The sequence below is a fragment of the Melospiza georgiana genome, chromosome Z (assembly GCF_028018845.1).
Source record: "Melospiza georgiana isolate bMelGeo1 chromosome Z, bMelGeo1.pri, whole genome shotgun sequence".
Lineage (NCBI taxonomy): Eukaryota > Metazoa > Chordata > Aves > Passeriformes > Passerellidae > Melospiza > Melospiza georgiana.
The window spans coordinates 63,734,217-63,758,993 of NC_080465.1; the positions used below are offsets into that span (position 1 = coordinate 63,734,217).

Genomic DNA, 24,777 nt, shown 5'->3' on the forward strand with positions numbered 1-24,777 from the left:
TAAAACATATTTTTCTTGGGTATTTCTTTCTTTTTATTTGACCTAAATTTGCCTACAAGATTTAGCCGTCTTGTGAGATGGAATGTCAAAATGCAGGAGCATTGCTCCGAAAGGGAAGAGAACGTCCAATTTAAACTGCCGATTATAAATTTAATTTCCAGGTGTCTGATAACAGTTCTTTTGCTGCTCTGAAGAGCTGAGCTTCACAGGACTTATTCACAGAATGAATAAGGAAATAACTGTATGTTTTACTTAATCCAATGATGAGCTAATTCCATATGCCATTTTGGACTGAATCTTATCCTTAAGAGGTTACTACCTTCAAAAATACTGTGAGATTCACAAAGTACTGCCTTGGAGACCTTTTCTAACTTGTGATGCTTAGAATGTTAGGGACCCATAAAAGGAGGACACCCCCAGGGTAACCCTATGATTTCATCACAAGGAGCAAAAGAATATGTGCATCCTTAGAACCCACAGCTTCAAACGACAACGATTTTGGACCTCCTTTTGTTTGCTTAGCAGCATCACAAGCAAGCTGCCTTCTGAGGAAATGGGTGACTGGTTTGAGGGACACACTTTTAAAGAAGTCTTCTCTGATGGACATATTCATTGTAGAGGAGAAACATACTGCTTCCATTGTCTTAGAGCTGTTGTTTCTTGTTGCATGTTGTGAGTTCTTCAAGAACATGGGTACCTAGAACTTGGCAGGTGAGGCAAGCAGGAAATAAGTGGTTTGGGAGTCTGAGCAGGGCTCCAGAAACTCCTTTGAAAGACTGTAAGCTCCTCTCCTGATGAAGGGCATCTGCCCTCTGAAGAGACTTGAGGTGTAGCATTCCTGAAACGTTTTGGTGGAGATACATTGTTTTTAGACATTTATGGGATGCAGTCTAACAGAGGACAGAGTGACCATCTTTCCCACCCATTCTTCTCTAAAGTATGTTGGACTAGTTTATGGCATATAATTTTAGGCTTTCACCTAAGAAGGACTGTAAAAGACTGCCAGTACTTTCTCCCTGCTACTTTCCTCTGTAGTGCTGACATTTAAAAGAAATTTAGAAGATGACAAGACTACAGGGTCTTCATGTTCTTTTTCTGTGTACTACTGAAAATATTGTGAACTCCTGTTCCAAGGTACTACAAGATAGTTATTTTTATAATTATGCATATTATGATATTAGAATTATCATTACTATGGTGTAATTTAAGGCACACTGAATTGTGCATCTCTGTGACTGTGGTGAATAAGTGCCTCAATGAAGCTGGCTGTGTTGATCCTGGCCAGTGCTTCTCAATTTCCCCTCCTTGTTGTGCCAATGACACACCACTGTCCAGACTCATTTTAATCTTCAGAGTTTGCCGTGCTCCCAAAAGTTGTATCAGCTCACGGACTGTTCTGCATAGTATTTTCTTTGTGCAAATGCTCACACTCTGCTCTCATAGCTCTCATTTTCCACTCTCAAGACCTCTTTTTAATATGTCATACTTTTTGTACCTTGCTTTCTGATGGTGCTTTAAATAGTTCTTCATCAACTGATTACCCAGTGGCTGGGCCGGCTACTAGTTTAATTTCTCTAATGACTGAATTATTTTAAAACTGGAATCAATGCACAGAATATAATCCATGGTTTGATAGTCTTTACTTGTGACTGGAAAACTATATCTGACCATAGCTAATAGAGATTTCTCCATCCAGCCCTTTTCTGCAACATTTTAAGGAAGAAACCCACATGTTTGAATGTTTCTGTGTTCCAAAGCACTGCAGTTTTTTAAGATACTTAGATGATCTAAATCAGTGGTGTCTAAAGTGGGCCCACATGAGATGATCTAGTGGGGTGCCAGAAGGAAATACTAGAAATTCAGTAATGTATGTATACAACTGATAAAATAAATATTTGTATGCTAGGTGTGTGTGCTCAAAAATGCTTTACTAATGGGGATGCACAAAAAAAAGTGAAGTTGTAGGAATCTTTTTATTTCACAAAGAAATCTAAGTAATTGCTGTGCCCTGACAAATTTATCAGTGGAGACCACTGATCTAAATTATGCTAGGTTTCTTTTGTTGTTGTTGTGGTTTTGGTTTTTTTTTTTTTTATGCAATAAGAGGATAGATTATTTGCTTTACTTGGCCATGTATCTTCCTCTCAATTATTTTCCTGAGAAAAAAAATCCTGATTTCTTTTTTTTTTTTTTTTTTTTTGTTTCCTTCCTACATTTGAATAGGAGTCAGATAGGGTCATTCAGACTGCAGGAAATTTCTGCCCAGTCTAGTACTTTATTTTATGTATCTAACAATTAAAACCTAATTGTTGCCCTAATTTGCCTTGTTGGATTTCTCTGTATTTTTGAGCATCTTCTAAGCAAAGACCAAACCGTGGTTGTGTTGTGGTCCTGATACAGGGAATCTGAAAAGTGACCAGTTCTTATTCCTGGAGAATCAACAAATGTGTTTTAATTTTTCACAAAAGAGATGAGCATTTGGAGAAGGATGTTGTAGCTGCAGTGCTGCTCGGTAGAGAGGTCGGAGGGGTGAGGTAGCAGAGAAACTGCAACATGGAAGCAGGTGAATCTGCAGCACCTGTTTTGTCAATGCAGGTGAGCAGTGTCCTTGTTCACATAATGCTCGTGGTGGTGGCAACATTCTTTTGTCTGTGTAGCTGTACAGAGCCTGTTAAGCTACCCAGCTCTACCCCTGCACAGAGTGTGCCTTTCTTAGTACCTTTCCTTATGCCTGATGTAATTGTAAACTGGGTTTTTAAACTGATACAAGGACATACGTAATACAAAATATAAACTCGTCAGGGCACAGCAATCACTTGGATTTCTGTGTGACATAAAAGCATTCCTACAACTTCACTTGGAGCAGGTCACCTTTCTATCTTTTCAATGCTTTTGAGCAAATTTGCATCTGTGGGTTATAATTTGCTTACCACAAATATGCAAATACTTGGCAGGATATTACAGTAGTGGTCTATGAATGCCCTCATTAGGTCTAAGGATGAACACCCCCCCCCCCTCCACTACCCCCCAAGACCAGCACAAGTTTAACTCTCTCCGCATAGGAGTTTTCAGGACAATACTATTTTTGTTTTCAGCTTCCTCAGAAAAATGTCTTCTCTCCCTTCCCTGTACCCCAATACTTTCATATAGTGTTCTTTGGGAACACCATAAATATTAGAGTATTGTGTCAAAACCAACCTACAGTAAATTTCCTCAGAGAATGAAGATTCGTGAGAATTTCAGAGAATGAAATTCAGAGAATGAATTGGTGGAACCATAAAAGAAATTTACCTTTTTAAGCTGCTTAGATCCTTCGTACAGAAGAGCCCAAGGAATTCCTATGCCTTGAAGCTAAGACTCGATCAAGGACATAGAAAGGAATAAACTTTACATCTAGTGCAATATGAAGACTCATGAAGTGCTAGCAACATTGTAATGAATGGGTTTACAAACCTGGTTTACATTTAGGTTTAGGGTATTGGGTGTAAAGAAGCCAAAATTATTTTATGACAAGTATGGAACATTTTAAAGGATGGAATTTTAAGGGCATAACTGAAGCTTGCATATGAGGACAAAAATGTTCCTCAGAACAGGAAAAGACAGCATACTGCCAACTTCATATGACTAGAACTAATATGAGGCATTACTCAGAGTTAGTGGTCTTTGAAAATTTGCTTCCTGTTTAATTTTTCAACAGACCTTAACTGAGCATTAGGGTTTATGCTCACTTTTCACTGAAAGATGCCTTTTGTAGGAAAACTGATTGATAGCCCCTGGTTCTAATATTTATTTATATTATTGTATTGTTTTATAGCATTACTTAAATTGTGTATTATATGTTATTTATAGTTTTATTTGGATTTCATGGCTACATGTGGATACCTAACAATCCATGCAATTTGTGACTATAGGAAATAATAATCATGACTTAAAAGAAGACTATTAAATACAGTTTGATTTCAAAGGAAAATAAACACACTACAATAAATATATTCAGATGCTTTAGATGGACATACATTTAAATAGAAGGGCAGATGTTCCATTCTGATTATACCCTTCGTCTTTTTAACATCTTTGCACTGAGGAGAGACTACCTCTGAGTACTGGAAGCTTAAAAGCAATTTGTTTGGTCTTTGGTTCAGTTCTCAAAGGTGTCCACAAATACCTGCATGCCTGCAAAACTGGATAAAAATGGATCAGTACACAAATAATTTCTTTCTGCAAATTTAGTGGGTTTTATGTTAAAATGTTCTTCTGGGGCAGTAAGGATTGACTGAAAATTTTATCTATATTATGTAAAGCATATCACTTCAGACTGCACAAGTTGCTTGGTGAAGCATCCAAGCCTCCCATCTAGCTAAAATTCTAACATGCTTCTGAGATCCTGCTTATTTTCTGGATTTTTTAGATGTTCAGTGGCCTGTGGAATATGGAGTTATGGTATTTCAGTGTGCTGTAGCGCATGAATGTCCATGAATAGGCATTGTGGCAGTTACTGCAATTTAAGGTGACGTAAAGACACTGCTCTGTATTCACAGGTACTCATTAGCAGAATTTCATTGACTGATAACACCAAATTTCTACGTATCACTAGATTTGCAAGCACACCAGAAATCTCAAATATCTCCATTGTATCCCCTCGTAATTCTGCTGTAACTCACACAGAGGTTAACAATGCATCCCTAGAGAAGCCAGCTGTCTGACGCATAGACAGTCTGAGACAGTCTTTAAGGAACATGCTTTGGCAAAGTTCCTGTAAGCTCCACCCTGAACAGAAGCCTAATGTGTCCTTCAAGGTGTCCAAGTTGCAACACCTAGAGATCCATTTACCTAAAATTCTTTAAATCTTTTGAACATCTTGATTTAAGTGACTTTTGAGAAGTATGTAGCAACTCAAGAAAACCAAGATGCACATTGGTCTGATTTCCATAATGACTTGTTTCATGTAGCGGCTTCTGCAAAGGGATTAATTGCATGCCAACCCTGTATTCTTGCTGTGGCAGCCTTAGATGATGTTTCCTCAATTTGTGAATGTGAAAACGTTAATGAAGAACTTTCTCTCATTAGCATCAGACTCTTTTCAGAACTGTCCATGTTCTTGTTTTGGCAAGTCTTTAAATTCTCTGTAACACTGTATTTTAAAAGCCTTGTGAACAAATACAGGTAATTTTGATTAAGATAGTAGTATTCATGTTTCATATCCAGAAGTAAGATATGTTTGGAAAAAACCATGCTGCCAACTGCTAAGAATGAAGTTTGAAACATAAAGAATATGCAGAATTACCAACTCTGAGAAAGCATTTACTTCACGGCCCTCCAAAGTCACCACAAGCCTATATGTTACCTGTTTATTCATTTCTCAGCCCTTGAAGATTGTCTGTGCATTCCTGACCCATTTTCAGATACCTGATGGCACCAGTTTCTACAGTTTCTAGCTTCTGCTTGTCCCTTTGATAGTGTTAATAAAAAAAAAATTAAAAAAAAAGAGAGAGAGAGGGAGGGAGAATTAATTTATAAAAGAATAAGGGTAGTGTTTACCTAGAATATAGAATAATGGTGATACAGAAAGGAATGCAGATGGCAGCAGGTAGAACTGTCTATACAGGTGCACTTGCCAGAGTATCTTGCCATTTTGGGTAATGTTGCATGCTATTTCAACCTGAATTAAAATGAAAAAAATCCGATTATTGTAACATTGATTTATTGTATTGATACATAAAACAGGTAGCATTTTTCTTGCTGATCTCATTACATTTGCTGCTTCTTTTATAAAGCTCCCACTCTTAGCAGAAGGCGCATTTCTCTCCTGGGATGAAGAGGGCCTGCTGTACTGGGATGAAAGTGGGAATTACGCTGAACCTTTCTAGAAATCAGATCAATACCTAAGTGTGGATTTATGTACAAACTTTCAAACATATTTATCTAATAGACTAGGACAAGAGCATGTGTGGTGACAGTGGAAGAATCAAAGGATCCTTGGTGCCCTGCCATTTGTTTAATCCTTTGGAGACTACATCAGTGCTCACAGTACTCTCCTTGTTAAATATTAGCCCAGCCTGCCAAGCTAGTTCCCAGACTCAGTTAAATCTGTTTCTACACATACAACCTGAGAAGCACATTTCCTGATGTGAATGTCTCCCCATGGCACCTGATTACTTTTTCTACTGTGTTGATAGGTGGGATAGGCCAGTTTAGTTTGTTTCCTTCACGATCTGGAGGTTGAAGGCTGCAGAGGCAGGGAGAATCTCCACTGAGAGTGGGTCCTCAATGTGACAGTATTAAGGAGATTTCCAGGTCTATCATGAGCAACTCCAGGGGTACCTTCCTAGACACTTTGGCTTCATTTATTGAGGCTCACCAGTGGTCTTGCAAACTCAGTCACCATAGGTCTGAAAATCCCTATAATAGTCCTTTAATAAAAAATGCATTCAAAAAATATAGTACTATACAATATGATACAACACAATACCATATGATACAGCACAATACAGTCCAACACAAGGCAGTACAGTATAATAAAATAATGTTATTAACATTTCTTAATCTGGGAAAATATATTTCTGTGTGGCATAGAAATTCTAAGGAAGTATTAAGTCTTTCTTGCTTCTTTCTCCAGTATGCCTAAGCATGCTGCATATCATATATATCTTTTCATCCTGTTAGATTTTCAGTATCTGGGCTTTATTTATTTGTTTTAAACACTTTTTAATTTTTAGCATTATTCTTTCTGATGGGTTTCCATTGATAACCTTTCTATTATCCTCAGGTTTCAATATCACATTTTTTTTCTTAAATCTCACAGTTTATGACTAGGGCAGATTTTAAAGTTAGGTAGTCATGGGGGAGTTACAAAAGGTGTTCATATTGGACTGAATTCTTGGAGCTTTGGATTCTCAGTTCAGTAGAATTTAAATCCCGAATTGTCCATCCAATTCTGTGTCCTCATGGTCACAGTAGTGGTATTTCCAGGACATTTGCAAAAGATATTTTCTCTATCATCAAAACCCCATCAGAAAGAAGCTGTGCAAGGTTCTTTTGTACATGTTGAAGAAAGCCTTTTTTAAGTGTGTTCCAAAGATTCACATGTAAGAGAAACTAATTATTTTTTTTTTCCTGAAAAGAAATGCAGTGGCCAGCAGATACCTTTTTTAAGTGGTCAGGTTTTAAGAAGTAATTGACTATCACCTCATTAGCTTGGTCTTGTCCCTTCTTTCCCATGAGTCAGGCTGTGATAGATGAGTAATGTGATGGCTGACTTTCACAATTAAAACACAAATATCATGTACATGTGTTCAGAGAAGTTTTCTAGACTTATGTTTTACCCCCTTTACCTTGTTGTCAGGGGGTGGTCTGGGTTTGGGACATTTGGGAGGGTCTGCTTATTACTATGGCAGCACCTGACCTCCAATCAAGATTTAAGGAAGTGAACTCCACCGCTGGACGGTGAGGAAGGAGTCAATGGACAGAACTTTGGGAGGGGCTGAAAAGCTAAAAGGCAAAACCTCCGTGGTGTGGATGAGCATGTGGTGGGAAAAATCCTCTACTCCCAACGCCGAAACATGTGGAGAGTTTAGTTCAAGCATGGCTTAAAGAAAAAGGCCACGAAGGCATACAGTTGAGAGAACAGTGAAAGGTAGTTGCGAAGCAGTTCCAAAAGCAGTTCCCAGGCTGATTTCTATAAACAATTAGACACTCTCATGCATCACTTTATAAACAATAAGGTTCTCAGAGAGTCTTCCCATAACAAGCAAAACACCCTCTCTGGGAAAAGATGGCACCCTGGGAACAGATATGGAAGTTTTGGGAACCTTTCATATTACAGTGGGAACACTGGTTTTCTTTTTAATAAACAATTATAGGTATTGTAAAACAAAAGGAGTGGTTAGAGTTTTCTCTGTTAGCCTATCGTGAACCTGGATTTTTCTTTGTCTGATGAAATTTTAACCAGTCTCAAAATTTCAGCAATTCAAAGAGCATACCTTTTCCCTGAATGCTAATTAGCTTGATAACTTTGTTTATTTACAGATTATTAAGCAACCTGTTAAATTAATGTGTAGCATCATAGCACACCTTTCAGGTTTCTTGCAGCTGCTTGCCTGGTAGATTGTTTAACAGAGGAGCTGTGGCTGATGGACTGATGGTCTCACAGGATTTGCAATTTACTGAAGGAGCAGGTTTTTTTGCACAAGTTGTATTTGTGGCTCATTGGATTGTCTCAGAAGTCAGATGTTAATTGTATCAATAAACATAGCAGCAGTGCCTTTCACTGGTCCCAGGATAGCCACTTTTGCTTCAGCTGGGGTTCTCAAAATGTTCTTTGACTGTATTTTTCCACAGTTGACTTGTACCAAACAGCTAGCATTTCTCTCTGAGTCATCTACCAAGAAAATTGGAGCTGCTGGTGAAATATCCACAGGCCTCACTCTGCTACAGGCGTATCAGGAGTTTCAGAAGCAAATCAATAAATTATTCCCACAGTATAACCACCAGTCAGTAATAAAATGAGATTTTCATCAGTAATAGTAAATAATTTTTGCATTCATGCAAACCTCACCATTATTGCAAATTCAATTAGCTCTGATATTCCTTGTTAAAATATTTTAAAACTTGTAAAAGTGGATTCCAAGTTCTGCAGTGTCAGTTTTATGCTTGGAGGGAAAAGCAAAGAGTGAGAGAGTGAGCAGCCGGCTTGGGCAAGTCAAGCTGTGTCTCGCCTCCTGCTCCTGTGCTCCATAGCTATCAATGCTGCTGCTCACAGGAGTGTGATGTGGGGGCAAAAACAAGCACTGAAAATGGGACCCTCTGGCCCTTACTGCTGCAAATTCACTCTGAAACAGTTTTTGACTGTGAAATGCAGCTTCTTGGGTTGCTGCTGCTGCCAGTAGAGCCAAGAGGCAAGAAGCGAGAGAGGCAAGAGAGAGCCTAAGAGTGAAGCCAACAAACAGGAGAACTCAGCTTGGGCGGCTCTGACTTGTGTAAGGGACCAGCACACCCCTCTGCTGCCCGGTGGTTTAATTTCGGGCTGCAGGGTTTTGAGGAGACAGTAACAATTTTGAGCACAGGTAGATAAGGAGTACAATAATATTGTATTGCTTTGGTTACCCCAAACTTTGGTTACACCAAAAATGGTAACCCAAGTGGGGGTTTATCTCACCCCTATTATTCAACTTCACTTGATTTATGACTTCAACATTTGAAAAGCACAACAGAGCATAATTACACCTAAGAGTGTAGTTTAATATTGAAAACATTTATTTCCTTTGTTCAAAGGAGCTAGCTTTTGCAAAGCAGAAGCAATATACCTATGAGCTGTGTTTTGACAAAAAATGATTACTGCAGCTCATAAAACACAAAACTAAGATATGGAGTATGGCAGAGCTTAATGAAGTCTGATTTTGCTGGCAAAAAACTAAAAATCTGAATTTATATTTGTGTAATCTTTGGCGGAGTGTTTGTTTGTTTGTTTGTTTGTTTGTTTTAACTGGTAGCTTTATATTTGGGAAATTTCCCTCTCCCAGTGCACAGAAAGTCATGCACACAGCCAGTGGGTATTTAAATAGACATTCTGTTAATTATGTTTTGTAGGTACAACTGCTAATTTTGAAACCTCATTTTTTAAATGCCTCTTAGCCAAATTAGGAATTAGATAATTGTGATGCAAGTTTATTCAACAGATACATCTTGATGTTATCTCTGACTGAGTCTGTGCTACAGACTCTTCTGGTGCACACACCTTTTAATGCCAAAACTGTGTTTTTGTACCTGTGGCTTTGTTCATCTGTAGAAGAAAGAGGAAAGCAGATTTATTTTACTAATACCAGAAATATTTTGGTGGAACAGGAGTGATTTTTCAGTACAGTATAGCAGACTTGCTATTATTATACTTTTTTTTCTCTGGCAAAGACAGAGCTACCTGTTTGCAGACTTAACTGTAGCTCTGGCATCTTGTAATCTGTTTTGATTCACTTGGCAATCTCAAACTTCTTCCCGTATCCTCTGAAAATTAAGAAACCATTTGGGATCAAAAATGCTTTTCTAATGTAAATGAAAAAATGCAATCTTTGACAAAAAAGAGAGTTGAGAGTGGATGTGTAGGATGAGGTCATGGGGAGAAGGAACATCATACAGGGAACCAGGCATCTGTGTGCTACAGAGGCAGTGCAATGCATGAAGGCAGACTGGGAATCTGTCAGTGAATGCACTAATTAAACATCTCTACTCGCCTAAATTCCAGCTAACAGGACACAGGAGTGTTTCTGTTTCTTCCACAGGACTGTTTGTCAAGTAGAAACTGGAATAATGCCGGGGCATGGGATTAAACCTGGCATTCCACATCGCTGGAGGTATAACATGCATAGCCGAGTTAGTTGACCTGCATACTCAGCAATATTGGAGCCATATTGAGAAAAGTGGAATTGAAGCCAATTCTTAATAGAATCAAAGCCAGGCGTGAGGAAATTGGTGCGCTTAGGGAATTGGCTGAGTTACTCAAGGAACCAAAAGAAACATAACTGATTGTCATCTGTCTCAAAATTATGACCTCAAAGTAGTTAAAATTATGTAGCTGAGAATAAGGAATAGTTATAAAAGGTGACAGGCAACAGAGGAGCACAATTAGCCCTAATATATTATAACATATTTTACTCACGTCCTTTGATTATGAAACTCTAACTGTTTGTAATGAAACAAAATGTAAACAATATGAACATATTGAATAGCTGCAATTAGGACAACAGAATGAGGCCAAAGATGGAAAACTGTAGTAGTTACTAAGCCTAACCCGAACCTTGTAGAAATACCTGTGGATGATACCAAATACTAGTTTTTCTCTTTTGGGGAAGCTGGTTTTATGGCAAATAGATAATCAAGATGAATATTTCTTCCCAAGGAAAGTACCGGGGATGCACAGGTGAGAGACCATAGAAAATGGTTTCAGGGTATCAGGACAATTGAACCATGAAGAGGTTATAGTTTGCAAGAAGAGATTATAGTTTGCAATTTTCCATTCTCTGTTTCTCTTTGCTTTTCTTTGAGAAAAAATACCAGTGTTTTTTTGTTAATATAGAAAAGCGCGTGTTTACCCTCTAGACTTCAGGCTGTCTATCCCAGAACATTTCAAATGTAGTCTAAGTGTCATTAGTGATAAAATTCCAAAATATTATGAAATAATGAAACTGGTAATGAGAGGAAAATACAAATATCTATGGAAATTCTGCCTGCAGATTTTCTTGTGTCTTGCTTGTTGTTTCAGCCTCTCTCAGGAATTCACCTGGAAACTATTGATGAATTTTCAGTCATGATACCTCACCATGTCCTGCAGACAGACACTTAGAAAGTTTTGTGTCTGAACATTGGGTATTAATCCCTTCCCTCTGCACAGCAAAATTAACCTAGGTGTTATGTGCAATTTTATTGGCTTCTACTACTAAAGAAGGTTCTGTGAATTTGCTGTGTAGCAGAGGGACAGGAGAGAGTGTCCAGGCCTTTCATTGGGTATGGATAAGCCCTGATGTGAGCCAGGACACAAGCAGAGGGTTCCCATGGGTGGTTAAGCTGTGAGTTAAGCAGTTCAGAGCAGCCTTTTGGTGACTACCTTCTGGAGATCTGATTTATACTACCAGCAAGACAGTATTGTAGGAGCAGGAGGGAAGGTTCTGAACTATTCTTCCTCTGTGTTTGCTCAACGGCACAATAGGAAAATCTTAATCGTGTTTGTTTACCCACAGCCTAACCAGCTTAGCTGGCTTTGTTTCAGTTTAGAAGTCAGTGGTCTTGCAAACTGTACTGACTGAGCTACACTGAGTGGAAAATAATCTTGTTTTAGGTTTCTAGCCTGGGCCTAGATTTTTATAAGTCTAGGGCACAGGCAGTAGCAATGTGATAAGTTAGGAGAAGTTTTAAAGATTATACCAGTGGTATTTCTGTGGAGATTCTGAGAATGGCCCAAGTGACTTGTGACCTCTCTGTTTGGAAGTATATCAGAAGTTTTTCATTGATATTTTATCATGGGATTTTCTAAGATGTCTCTCCCATAAGCTTTGCTGCAAACAGGAGCATGGAAAGGCTGTGGTGAGGTACAGCATGGCTCTGTTGTCTCTTTCACACGGTGGCTGGGGCCTGCCTAGGATTCTTGCCCACTAGCATGTGGTGACCAGAGCATTGCTTTCCCATTTTCTTTTTTTCTCATCCTCCCACAAAGGATGCATGCCTCCACAGTACAGGGTCATGATGATTCTGTCCCTCTACCCCTCCTGTGACACACAAATCGCAACAACCCTGCAATTTAACTCACACATTTCATTCATGTCATTAGGAAGGCTTTCTACTTGGTCTTTAGAGCAGCCCTGCAGCCATTAGAAGATATATTGGAAAAAATTTTAAAGGCCCCACCTAAAAAAGATGTCATAGCTTATGGCTTTGAAACTCAGCCTGGCACATCCACTGCTGAACTGATTTATTTTACCATTCTCTCTATAAAGAGAGAACTAGCACACACTCAAGCCCACCTCTGATTTTTGCTTTTCTCCAATTGCCTTGGTGCTGCCTTTAAATACCCAGGAATGAATGAACACTTCTAGCTTGACTTCTGGCTGAGTAGAAGAATGTGAGTGCACTGATTTTTGCTTTCCAGCTTGCAGCTGTCTTGTAGCAGTGCTAGTGTGTGCTCTAGGAAAAAAGCAGACAAAGAATTGGCTTGTCTGCATGCCGCTGTCTTGTGTCCAGATTTGGGCAGGAGGGTGGTGGAAGGGTTTCTATGCTTTTGGCTCTCATCCCCCCTTTGTGCAAGGACTCTTTGCATTTCAACTGTAAAATTTGTCATTCTTTTAAGTGCTTGTGCTAAACCAATGGTGACGTTAGGGAGGTTACAGTCATGAACCCTGGCTTTTATTAAAGGATTTGAGTGGATTGCTGGCTGCTTACAGGCTCAAAACTGCAGAAAATAGGAATGGAGAGCCCATGGGCTGTATTTGTATACATTTATGTGGCATCTTACCTGGTGCCAGCATCTGGACATTCTGCATGCTCCTATTTCCTCTCAAAATTTCAAATAACAATTATTATTTCTTATTTAAAAATTTCTTATTCAAAATTAATTATTTATTATTCAAAATATTTCTTATGGTGTAGGCAGTGGATTTTATATTTTTTGATTAATTTCTCCTCCTTGTGTCTTAACCATGGTTTATACTTTAGAGGAAAGAAGCGACTCATTCTCTTGGGTCTAAAATACCTGTTGGGAAAGCTTTTTGTGATCCCTTCCTTTTGTGTTTTGTGCTATGGATATCAAGGCCCATCCCCATCCCACTGTAGTACAATTAATTATTTCTTATTTTAACTCTGGCATGTAAAAATTCCTCTCTCTTTTCTTTCCTGTGGTCAGGGTAGTGTGAAATTACATCACATTAACAGGGTACCAAGGTGCATAGGTGGGGCACAAGGAAAGCCAACCTGTTGTAAGGTAGTTAAGGGCTGACAAAAGGTCCAAGTGAGGCTGGGGTCACACCCTGTCAATTGAAGGAGCTACCTGGCAGCTCAGAGGAACTGGTGGTAGAAATAATCCTGCGGACAATTTTTCTAGAAAACACAGCATTATAAAAGTGCACATTTAACTGAGTCCCTAGAGGGTGAAATGATAAGAACAAAACAGCTGCAAAGGTTTATATTAATCTTTGATGTACTGTCTTATTGCAACATGTGGCATATGTAAAAGTTTTCTTAAGAAAGGATGTTCTTTGATGTTTGATCTTTGTATGCTTTCAAGCCTAATCAACAAGAAGGGAGATTTAATCTGTGAAACAGATAGCAGCTAACAAGCAAACTCTAAATGATGCCCATGTACCAGAAAAATAAATCCTTGTTTAAGTTTAGGGCATGACATGCTTCAATGATCTCAGATCTAGGGGGAGGTTTAACAAGGCTTGGGAAGAAACGATGTTCGCTGATATTGGACACAAAGAATGCAGAATTTATGTGACATCTGGTAGAACTCCCAAGATAAGGGAGAAACTAATAAAGCCAACTCAGCAACTGTGCTGAAATTAGCTCTGACTGGGTAAAAGGTAATTCCTGCAAGGGAACCTGAGACCACCAGCTCAGACCACAAACCCAAGAAGCCCACTGACTCAAGAGAAGAGAAAGAATGAGCAGAAAGACTAATTAGCATGAGAAGCAAGAGAAACATTACCCAGTAGAAAATAGTATATTAATTAATAAGAGCTATGTAACAAATATGTATTGTGGCATTGTGGCAAATGAGCACTAATTCCTTTGTTTACTAAAAATGTATCAATACTAGACAGCTTTAATAGGTGAAATGCTTGATTTGCGGAATGCCACCAGGCATCCAGGCTTGTGCAACCTTGAAGTAAACAATCAATGCCCCTCTAGAGTGTGTAATTATTGGCTTGTTGCACACCAGATAATGAATCAGTTTCTTTCGCACAACAGTCTGTTAGTAAACAGTCTGTTGTCACCGAGTCACTGTCCATGACTGCATGTCAAACAATGACTTTTTCTTTCCCTTTTTTTTTTTTAAAGCTTATATTAATGATTTTCACTATATAGTACCACTTACATTACTGAAAGTACAATTTTAGATAAAGTCTTACAGCATGTTGTAACTTTAGGGATCACAAGACCATTAATCCACACATCATTTCATGTCTGATTCCATTTCTTACTGATTAGAGAATTAACTGGGCCTGTCTGTTAGTGTTTATCACCCACTGAAGAATCTTAGAATTTGCTAATAGCAATTTTGATTTTTCTGAAAATTATCTGTGCACCATCTTCATCAATGTCCCTTTGCTCAGGAGGTCCAGCATTACACAGATCTTTTTCATCTGCTTTTTCTAAGGTCACATGAGCACTTCCTAATTTTCACACTTTTTCAGTTCCAGTTGATGGTGAAAGAAGAGCTTGAGATGTGGCCCATGAATATATGTTTAGATGGTGTGTCACAAAGAATTGCATGTCTTTAGATTAGCAGATTGTTTTTTCTGAGCCTTGTGCATGCTCACCCTTTCAGAAAGGAGAAAAGCTCTGTGAGGAACTTCTACTGCTGTTGAGTGATAATGGCTTCATTCATCAGCTCAGCAGAAGTTTGCAAGACAAGGCAAGAGGTCACAGGAGATGTTTTTGTACTGAAAATGCTGTGGTTTCAAGTAGCAATGATTAGCACTGGTTAGGTTTTCAGCTTAAGGAATGAGAGTTAAGATGTTTTCTTGTCAGAAGGTTTTGTGGTTATTTTATGACTTTCAAAAGTGAGATCTAATTATTGTACCTTTCCATGGTCACTGTAACAAAAGCACTTTGCTCATCTTTAGGAACAGGGAGACTTCATTGAACTTTAAACTTTGCTGAGTCATGTCAGTTTTTGATGTCTTTTATTTTTTTATTTTCCCCAGCTAAAATCAATTAGAATATTTTAAAAAATAATTTTTATCAAGGTTTTCTTTGAAGCCCAGGTTTTACAAAACATTGTCGATTTCTCGGCTGTTTTAAAGACCTGGAAAGGCCCGGGGTGGCCTTGGGCAGCCCGCGCTTCAAAGGACGAGAAGAGGCTTCAGGGTTTTTCTCGGTCTCGGTGTTTATTAATTGTTTATCTAAAAGATTTTCTCTCAGCCCAACAGAGGTCTGCACAGCATGTCAGCCATGGGCACACTGAGAGCCCCCGGGGCGATCACCTATCTTTATACTCAAAACTACGTATACAATATTTATCATTTTTCCCCAATACCTTTTACCCTTATTAACCAGTGCACTTTTAGTAAGAACCAATCCCAAAGTGCCAACATCACCACAGAAGATGGAGGCCAAGAAGAAGAAGAAGGACAGGACACGCCCCAATTCCTCCATCTTACTTCTTTAGACCCCCCTGTACAGAAATCTTAAACCCTGTGTTTCACTCTAACTAACTTATCCCTTCACCATTCACCCCAGTGAAATCCTCCCAGTCCTCATACAGGTGTCGTCTCCCATGCAGGATCAAAGTCCAGCCACCAGACACTTCTGGCAACATTCCAGGACCTCCGAGCCCCCCAAGGGTGGTCTTGGTGACTCTGCACATCAGTCCTGAGGCGCTGAGATCCCACAAAACATTATCTTTTCCATAACCAGAAACAAAGCTTTTCATAAAGCTTTGTTAAGTGAATACTTTGTAGCCCAGAAGTTTCTGAGAAAGAAATATCAACTTTGTGAAATGTAGTGTTGGAAAGTCAAAGTTGCCACGGTAGCCTTAGTTCAGGCCCTTTGAGGTATTAAGCATTATGATGCCAGCTTTAATTACATTGCTGCATACACTTTTTGCTATTTAAAATTTCATCTACTGTCATGCTAATGTTAATAAACCTTCCAGTGTTTGATTTTAGTGGTCCCTTACCCTCCAACTCTGGCTGCTCTACATCCCAGGAATTCTCTATGGGCTTCCACCGTGGTTGATGGGCTGTAAGCTCCCTTTGAGCTTATCAAAAATAGTGTTCCTTGCGAATTCTGCTGCCTAAGCCACTGCTGCTGTCTAACACCTTGGAATGTTATGTACTATTTGCCTGCATGAAACAATATTATATTTACTGGACTTCTGAGGAAAATTCCAACCGAGGTTATGGCCAAGGGGAGGACTGACAGACATCTGACCCTAAGCAGCAGCCCTGGATGAGGCTCTTGGAGCTCTGCTGGGCCACAGTAGCTGCCCCAGCACTTCCCTCCCATTGCAGCATCCCTTGGAATTCAGCAATTTTGCAATTTGCAGCCCTCGGGCCACAAAAACCTGGCATTAGGTTCTGGGCTGATACTTCCTTCATTGAATCTCAACCCTCACCTGTTGAAAGGTGCAGAGACATCCAACATGAGTATTTCACTGAACTTGAGGTGAATTTTTAACAGGTATATAGTCTGTACATACTTCTTTGTGCTTATGTGCATGCATTAATTGATTTAAATATGATTTCCCTTTGTATATTTCATTCATGTAATAGGTAATACAGTGAATCTTACATTGAATTTTGTTAAGTTATACTTTTCGAAATTTATATTTAACCTTTTTTTTTTTAACTGTGATGATGATTCTTTAAGTGACATAAATCACTCATTCATGACAGATGTGGAGAAAGCTGGAAAAGTGGGGACATAACTCCTTGGAATTTTTAAAAAGAAAGCCACCCTTTAAACTAAAGAATTGTCTTGAGATCTCCTGACCCCTTTCACATGGGTCTTTAGCAGAGGTAAGGAGTCCTGACACTTTTCTCATTGTTTGAATCAAAGGATTCTACCACTGGTGGTGGTAGAAGCTCAGTTGACTTGAGTTCCCTAAAACACTAAGCAACAAAACCACAGACATGTAAGGCAGCTTCAGCTCCTGGCCTCTCTTCCTTGATGACATACAGCATACTCTCCTTTTCCTCTCCTTTTCCAGTCTGAGATGCTGAGTATTAAACGTGAAGGTGCTCAGAGAAGAATCTAAATCCCAGGCCTATAGTACTGTATTTTTTATTTGGTTCTGCCAGCGAACACAGGCTTTGTTCTTGCAGCAGTTATTAATCTGCTTTTAAGATGGATGGGAATTGAAATCAGCCTTTTCCTGGCTCTCTCTCAGTGCTGTTTGAGGGATGCTGTCTTGGACCTCCCTTATGAGGAGCTAAGCACTCACACTTTTCAGGAGCTGCTCAATTTCTCAGAGGACACAGACCATGTAGCAAATGACAGAGTATTTTTCTAATGAAAAGAATACGTTGGAGGACAAAATAAATTACTGCTTAAACAAGGCCTTTGAGTTTGTTCTTAGAGAAACACAGACATTGGAAAAGAGGAACAATAAGAACATATTTTTTAAATTAAAATCTCATGGAAAAAGATCTATGTGGTTGAGGGGATGGACTACAGACTCCAGTTTCACCAGCTGTAATTAAAACCATAAACCTCTGTTGTGATCTGATTAAAAAAAAGAGAATCTAGAATTCCTTATGGAAGTCATTATTCAACCTCTTGGTGCACCACTGAAAGAGGGAGGAAAGCTCCAGTGTCACATGTTATTCCACATGGGCAAACTCCTTTACCTTCCATGAGTTCCACTAATTTTAGTAATTAGTAGGGTAAGGTTGTTGTCTCAGATATGAGCTTGTTACCTGAGGCATAGCACCAATTCACACACTGAGGTGAGGAATTTCTATCTTTTATTCTAAATTTTATTCTAAGTAGTGAGCTTGGTGGTAGCCCATGAAATCCTGGCTCATGGATCATTAAAACTTTACACTATTAATAAATTTTAACAATGTATAAATCAGTATTCGTTGGTTACAATTACATAAATTTTTCATTTTTTAATACTCAAACCCCTATTTATTAGTTATATCTCTTGTTTTCTATACTTCTTAGTCTGTAGGTGCAGTTGTTCACTTCACTTGAGTCTGGGGTCTGTTTTGAATAGGTGAACAGTGGCTATGATGGCTCACTGCTGGAATTATCTTTCACCCAGTTTCTGCTCAGTTCTGCTGGCTTTATCCTGGGGGGTCTCATCCACACTCCCCGTTCACCTTGGGATTGCCATCAATTTCCCTTAAAACAAAGGATTAGCCAAGCATACAACATTCACAGTGCAATTGCTTAATCATAACTGTCTAGCTATAGCTACTGATTAAGAAATAAAAGTTTGGTTCAAATTTTGAGGTGCTTAAATCTTGCTGGGCTTGATATCAAGATCTTAAAGGGATGTAACTGGCAGCTTTGGGGAGCATCAGTGCTTGGCTTGGTCTCTGCTTTTTAGTTTTATCAGCCTGGATACGCTGGCAGGACGACGGCAGCAGCACTAGGGTGGGTTGGTGAGTCGAGCAGACGGAGGAGCTTTGCCCGGCCCAGCGCCTGCAGCGTGTGATCTGCTGTGATCTGCTGTGATCTGCTGTGATCTGCTCACGCGTCACTGACACCGTGCAACGCGGCTCTGTGGGCTTTGCCATGCATTCAAGGGGCTCAGCGGGGCTGGCTCTGTTCCCCAAAACTGTGCTTCAGCACTGCAGGGTCCTGGGTCTGCAGCAGCCCATCTGCCATCCCCACCCAAGGTGTACCTGCCCATCCTGCTGCTGTGACTTTCAGCATGAGGGTGTCAAATATACAGATAGTGTCAAACCATGAGTAACTGCAGACATTTCCCAGCATTTATAAAAGAATGCCTGTATATAATCAATAAGGATCTACTCTTTGAACTCTCCATCTGTGCAGGTAAGAGATGTGTTCTGAAAAGGGTACCCTTTTGGACCATTATAACTTTAATAATATCTTCTTTACCTTTCTCTTTTTTGAAAATACATAGGCAGACATTGTCTCAAGAAAGAGACCAATAGCAAAAAATGTCCAGTGAAAAGGGTTTTCTTAACTTTCTGTCCATTAAAGGGTTCATTGTTCCACCTCCACAGTTCATTGCTGCTTGTAAAGAAAGGAGCAAATTACTGAGTGCCAGCAGAGGAAAAGAATGGTATTGAACTTAGATGAACAGGGGGTTTCATCATGACAAGTACAGGACAGATAAGAAATCAGTTGATTTGTGTCAATGGCTGATGTTATATTTTAATGTTCCAGTAGTGGCTGTGCTGTCTCTGATGCCTTTTGGAATGGTTTATACTTTGATTTAATTGAGAATTAAAGCTTTAAAGTAGATGCAGTGAGCCCCCAGGGAGAAGAGTTACTTGTCAGCTGTGATTACATTTAATTAGTACAAGAGTGAAGTTTTTAAATGCTATTTTTCCCCTTAATCTTAGCTCACTGAGACCTATCGAGTGTCTTTGGAGTTCCATATTCCCTTTTGGTTCAATGGATTCTGAGTTACACTATACTACCATATTTATGATGTGAAGTTTTGTAGCAATCCTTGCTGACACAGAAAAAGATATAAACCCAGCCAATATTAAAAAAAAAAAAAATGTTGCGTGACCAGGTCATAGCAGAATGGGAAATATAATACGGGAAAATTTACTTTGTGGACAATTATTAATTGTATCTGGGACTTTTGTGCATGTTGAATTAACTTAGGAGTAACCAAAGCTACATTGATATAGAGATCTACATTTGGCAGTGTATTACTCCAGTTTAACATGATTGCCAGCAGCTATTTTGCTGGGGTCTTTTGTGCTTGGCTGCGCTATCAAGAAGTCTGAATGATGAGGATCAGAAAATTTACATTCAAAACGCACCAGAGCTTTCCTGGAACCCTGCTGCTGAACATTACACTGTATCTGCAAACATGTTTGATAACCTATGTGAGTATAGGGAAATAGAAGGAAGAGGCTTGTCTTTGTAGGAGTTACACATGGAGGATGACCAGCAAAGTAGCAGGCCAAGGGAAATTGGTACATTCAGGGAGCTGGAAAGGTATTGCAGAAACAGATCTTATGGCTAACAAAGCATGCTGTCTTCCACTTTGGTGTCTGACTTCCTGTACATTAACCTGAAGTCACATCAGGGCAGGCCCTTGAAAACCCTGTGCATGAGGAACAGCTGCCCATAAGAATCTGTGACTCAGAAACTCCAACAACACTGCCTCAAAGGGAAGAAAAATTCAGGGCTGTGTGCAGACAGTCTTCATGGATCTGGGCACTGGGAAGTGTCCGGCAAATTTAGGGGCTGGAGAAGAATTTCTTGCCACTCTGCAAAAAGATTTGTACAAGGGCTGGTGCTGCTGGGCAGAGAATTTCCTTTTGGCAGGCATGAATTATTATTCTGTTTCCTCCCAGAAGCATGCCTTGAAGTGTCATAACCATTCAGCTAGTGATTTCTTTGGTAGTGAAAACAGTGACCCATAGAAACTGAGTTGCTTTGATTCTTCTGGAGGTGAAGGTGGTGCTTTATTAACTCCTTCAGCCTCTGGAGTTCCCAAGGGGGTTCCAAGAGGTAAGAAACCTTGAATCCAAAAATTGAGATTTTCAAACTAAGATCTTACTGATACTACAGAGCCACACTGCTTGCACAGCATGTAAGCAGTTGCAGTTTGAGAGCTATTGTTTGTGCAAATGTAGTTTAATTTTCTCATTTTGCCCATTAAACCAAATGTTTCTGCCCAGAAACAGCTGGAAAATACCATTTTACAAAGCATGAGGAGAAATTCCATGGACAGTAGTCTTTCTTTGAGTCAATAGGCCAAAATGTTTAAATAAAATGATGGCATGTGACTTCAGTAAGACACATTGAAGGTGAAGCAAAAGTGTGTTCTCAGGAGACCTTGGCTAGTGGTTCACACCCCGTGAACTAGGACACCTGACCCAATATGCTGGTCAAGGTTTCTTTTGCCAAATGGATGTCTTCATGTCTGTGCGGGATGTCTCTGACACCATATTCCCAGCAATTCTCCCTTAGGAAGTGGGGCTTCCTTGTGCACTGAGACTTGCCTGGAAAATTGATGTCTTTCTCTTTCTGCAATGCATCCTGGACTGCTTCAGACAATACTGGAGCCAGCGCTTCAGAGCTGGATTCTGGGGTTGACATGACACATCAAGGATCACTTTTTCCCTAGAACATGCTCTGTGGTTCCCCTGCCTCTTTTTTGGTGACTGTTAGTTTCTGACGTAATCAAGTCTTCATCAGCTGTTGTAGATGGAAGAAGAGGAAGATTCAGAAGGCAGGAAAATACACAGTATCATCCATAAATTTTGTCAGCAGCTGTCTTGAGGATTGTTGGAGGGAAAACAGTGGCAATAACTGTAATTCAAGAGATGTGCTCACCTTTGTCATGAGTTCTGCTTGCCAGGCTATCATCATTGTATTAATTAGCCCCTGCAGGCACCAGTTGAACATCATGAGCTTCCAGGGTGCTCTAAGTGCTTGCAGAAGCTCTCCTATGTGTATGTCCCTCTCTCTGAAATTCACAGATCTTTGTCTTCTGCAGCCATGCTTTGCTCTCTTCTCCCTGATGATGTCTCTTTTCTATTCCCAGAACAATAATGTGCTAAATGGAGCTGTCCTGTGTTTTCCTTGCTGAACCAGGCTTCTCTTTTCTTGGTCTCCTGCTTGTTCTCTTTCTTGTGAAGCTGCAGAGGGACACAGAGGGGCCTGTGACTTCCCACGTATCCCCAATCTGCTCACCAACATGGCAGGATGAAAATCAGAAACAACTGTGTAAGCTCTGCTCAACAAGAAGAAAAATATTTCTCCATTACCAACCCTGTGTTCTGCACAAATCCAAAACAGTCCCATGCCAGCCACTGTGAGGAAAATTAGCTCTACCCCAGCCAAAACCAGTGCTGCCCCTAAAGCTGCTGTCAGAGCTGCTGATTAGCACAATGCCAGGCTTGCAGCCAGCTTGCAGTGAGCATGCCTGACTATCAGACAAGTGTGGTTGCCTTTCTGCGGTTGTGGCTGTCCGCTGGCACCGGCTGTTTGAAGGAGTCAGATATGAAACAGCAGGAGAACATCCCAGGATTTTTCTTGTGCAATCTTAAGGTGGGGCAGAGCATTTCTTAGTTGTGCCATGGCCTGTGTCCGAATACTAGGAAAATGCCACTGGGGATGAAGGTCAGCACTATTACAAGCAAGTGAAACCATCAGAGGAAACCTGCTCTGTCTGAAAGCACCAACTCACAGCTGGACTGGTGCCATTGTGTGCCTGCTCAGATGGTATACTCACCATGAGGTACAGAATCTTGATGTAACTCAAAAGGAAGCAGAAAAGCTCTAAGTAATTTTCTGTGTTCAGTTGGCTTGTGTTGGTGTCACTGAAATAAATGGAGTTGCACAAGTGAGATGTACATATTCATTGCAACTGCTCTAGACTACTTTTTAGAGTATTTGTTTTCTTATTTGATATGATCCTCAAACTACAATAATTCTGACCATGACACTAGAACTTAACTTCTCTTTAGAAAATAATATTATAGGGATGTTCTATAGCAGTCTGGGTGTAGTTCTGCCTTTTTTCACTAAAGCTCCACTTATAAGCCCGTGGTGAAGTCCTTTAACATTACAAAAATATCTCAGAAAAAAAAAAATTAGTTGCCAATCCTAGACGAATTATAAGTTGTGTTGTTGTCTCAGTTCTTCCAAGTTATGGCCTAACTACAAAATGGCAAGATTTCTGTTCTGTCATAAAATGACACAGACCAGAGTTAGAGCCATGTCAGGGTGCACAGTTTGAGCTGCCAGGCTGGCTAACTCCACTGCTGTACTCAGAGATGCTGCTAGGTCAGCAGACTGCCAATTTCCTGAATACTAATTCAAAAAGTCTGTAAGCAATTGGCTGGAAAATGCAGGATATTTATCTCACGGTTTCATTATTGCTTCACAAGTGTCACAATTCTTTTTCTTCATCAGTGGTGGTGGGCTGACCCTGGCTAGGTGCCAGGCACCCACCAAAGCAGCTCTCACTCCCCTCTGCAGGTGGACAGGGGAGAGATAATATAACAAAGTTATGTTCATGAGGTGAGATAAGGACTGGGACAGATCAGTCACCAAATACCATCACAGGCAAAACAGGCTAGATTTACAGATTTGATTTAATTTACTACTAACAAAATCATAGCAGGATAATGAGAAGTAAAACAGACTTTAAAAATACCTTCCCCTCATGCCTCCCTCCTTCCCAGCTCTCCCTCTCCCCCAGCAGCACAGGGACACAGGGAATGGGAGTTAGGCTCAGTTCATCCCACGTTGTTTCTCTCACTGTTCAGGGTGAGGAGTTCTTCTCCAGTTCACCACAGCATGCCCCTCATGGGAAGCCGGTTCTCCACAAACTTGTCTGTTGTCTGACGTCTGTCCCACAGGCAACAGTCCCCCTCAAACTGCTGCAGGGTGGGTCCCTCTTCCATGGGGTCACCCTGGGGTGCAGTCCCTCAGGGACAGGCTGCTCCAGCGTGCGCTCCTCTCTCCAAGGTCTCCCATGGGGTCACGGCCTCCCTTCAGGCACCCCCTGCTCTGGTGTGGGGCTCCTCTGGTGCCTGGAGCACCTCCTGCCCGTCCTTCCCACTGACCCTGGTGTCTGCAGTGCTGTTCCCATCACATGTTCTCCTTTCACTCTTCTCTGGCTGTAATTACAACGGTGCAAATACTTTTTTTGTCATTTGTAATTTTTGATCTGCCCAGCCTTGGCCAGCAGCATGTTGGCCTTTGGAGCTGCTTAGCATTGGCTCTGCGGAACATGGAGGAGCTTCTGGAAGCTTCTCACAGGAGCCACCCTGCTACAAAAGCTTGACCATGCAAACCCAATACAAGTAGTTAAGTGAGGGGGAAAAAATAATTTAAGGACATGGAAGTAAAACCAGACTGCCACTCTGGGCACTGATAGAGACAATGCTGAGATTATAGTAACAATGGGGAGCAAACTCCTTTCTTCTCTTCACAATTTACTCATCTTCATTTCATTGTTCATCTTCCTTTGTAATGAAACCCAAAATTTAATGAAGAGCAGCTATATTTACTCAGTTGGACTTTGTGAGATCAAATTACTTTTTGTCTTACAGTTAGCTGCTGCTTATTTATTTGCTGTACATTATGTAAGGCCACAATTTCAATACTCTCCCCAGCTGCATGAAAGAAGACTGTGTGTGTGCATGTGTGTGTTCAAACTGTCTTTTCTCTGTGTGTGGTGAATGGATGCCAAATACATTGTCCTCATTACAAAAATACAATTGCATAAAAATAATGCAGTACTCAATAATCTGTTTTTCATGTGCCTGAGATGGCCAGGCAGACCTATGTGGTACAGCTTATCAGCCCAAGCTTTAAAGATTTGCTCTGCAGTGTCTTGACACAAAGCTTTCTGTAAACTAGATTGCAGGCTGATGCCTTGTTATTTATTGGTGC

General features: G+C 40.2%; 1 protein-coding gene across 1 annotated transcript in view; it reads left to right on the plus strand.

Moving 5' to 3' along the window:
• The first annotated feature begins 266 nt into the window (after positions 1 to 266).
• The window catches only part of TMC1 (transmembrane channel like 1), a 120,159-nt gene continuing 95,648 nt past the window's right edge, over positions 267 to 24,777 (plus strand). The window contains exons 1-2 of the mRNA XM_058043936.1: positions 267 to 711; positions 10,272 to 10,362. The gene's annotated coding sequence lies outside the window, so the exon portion shown is untranslated. The remainder of the gene's footprint in view (positions 712 to 10,271; positions 10,363 to 24,777) is intronic.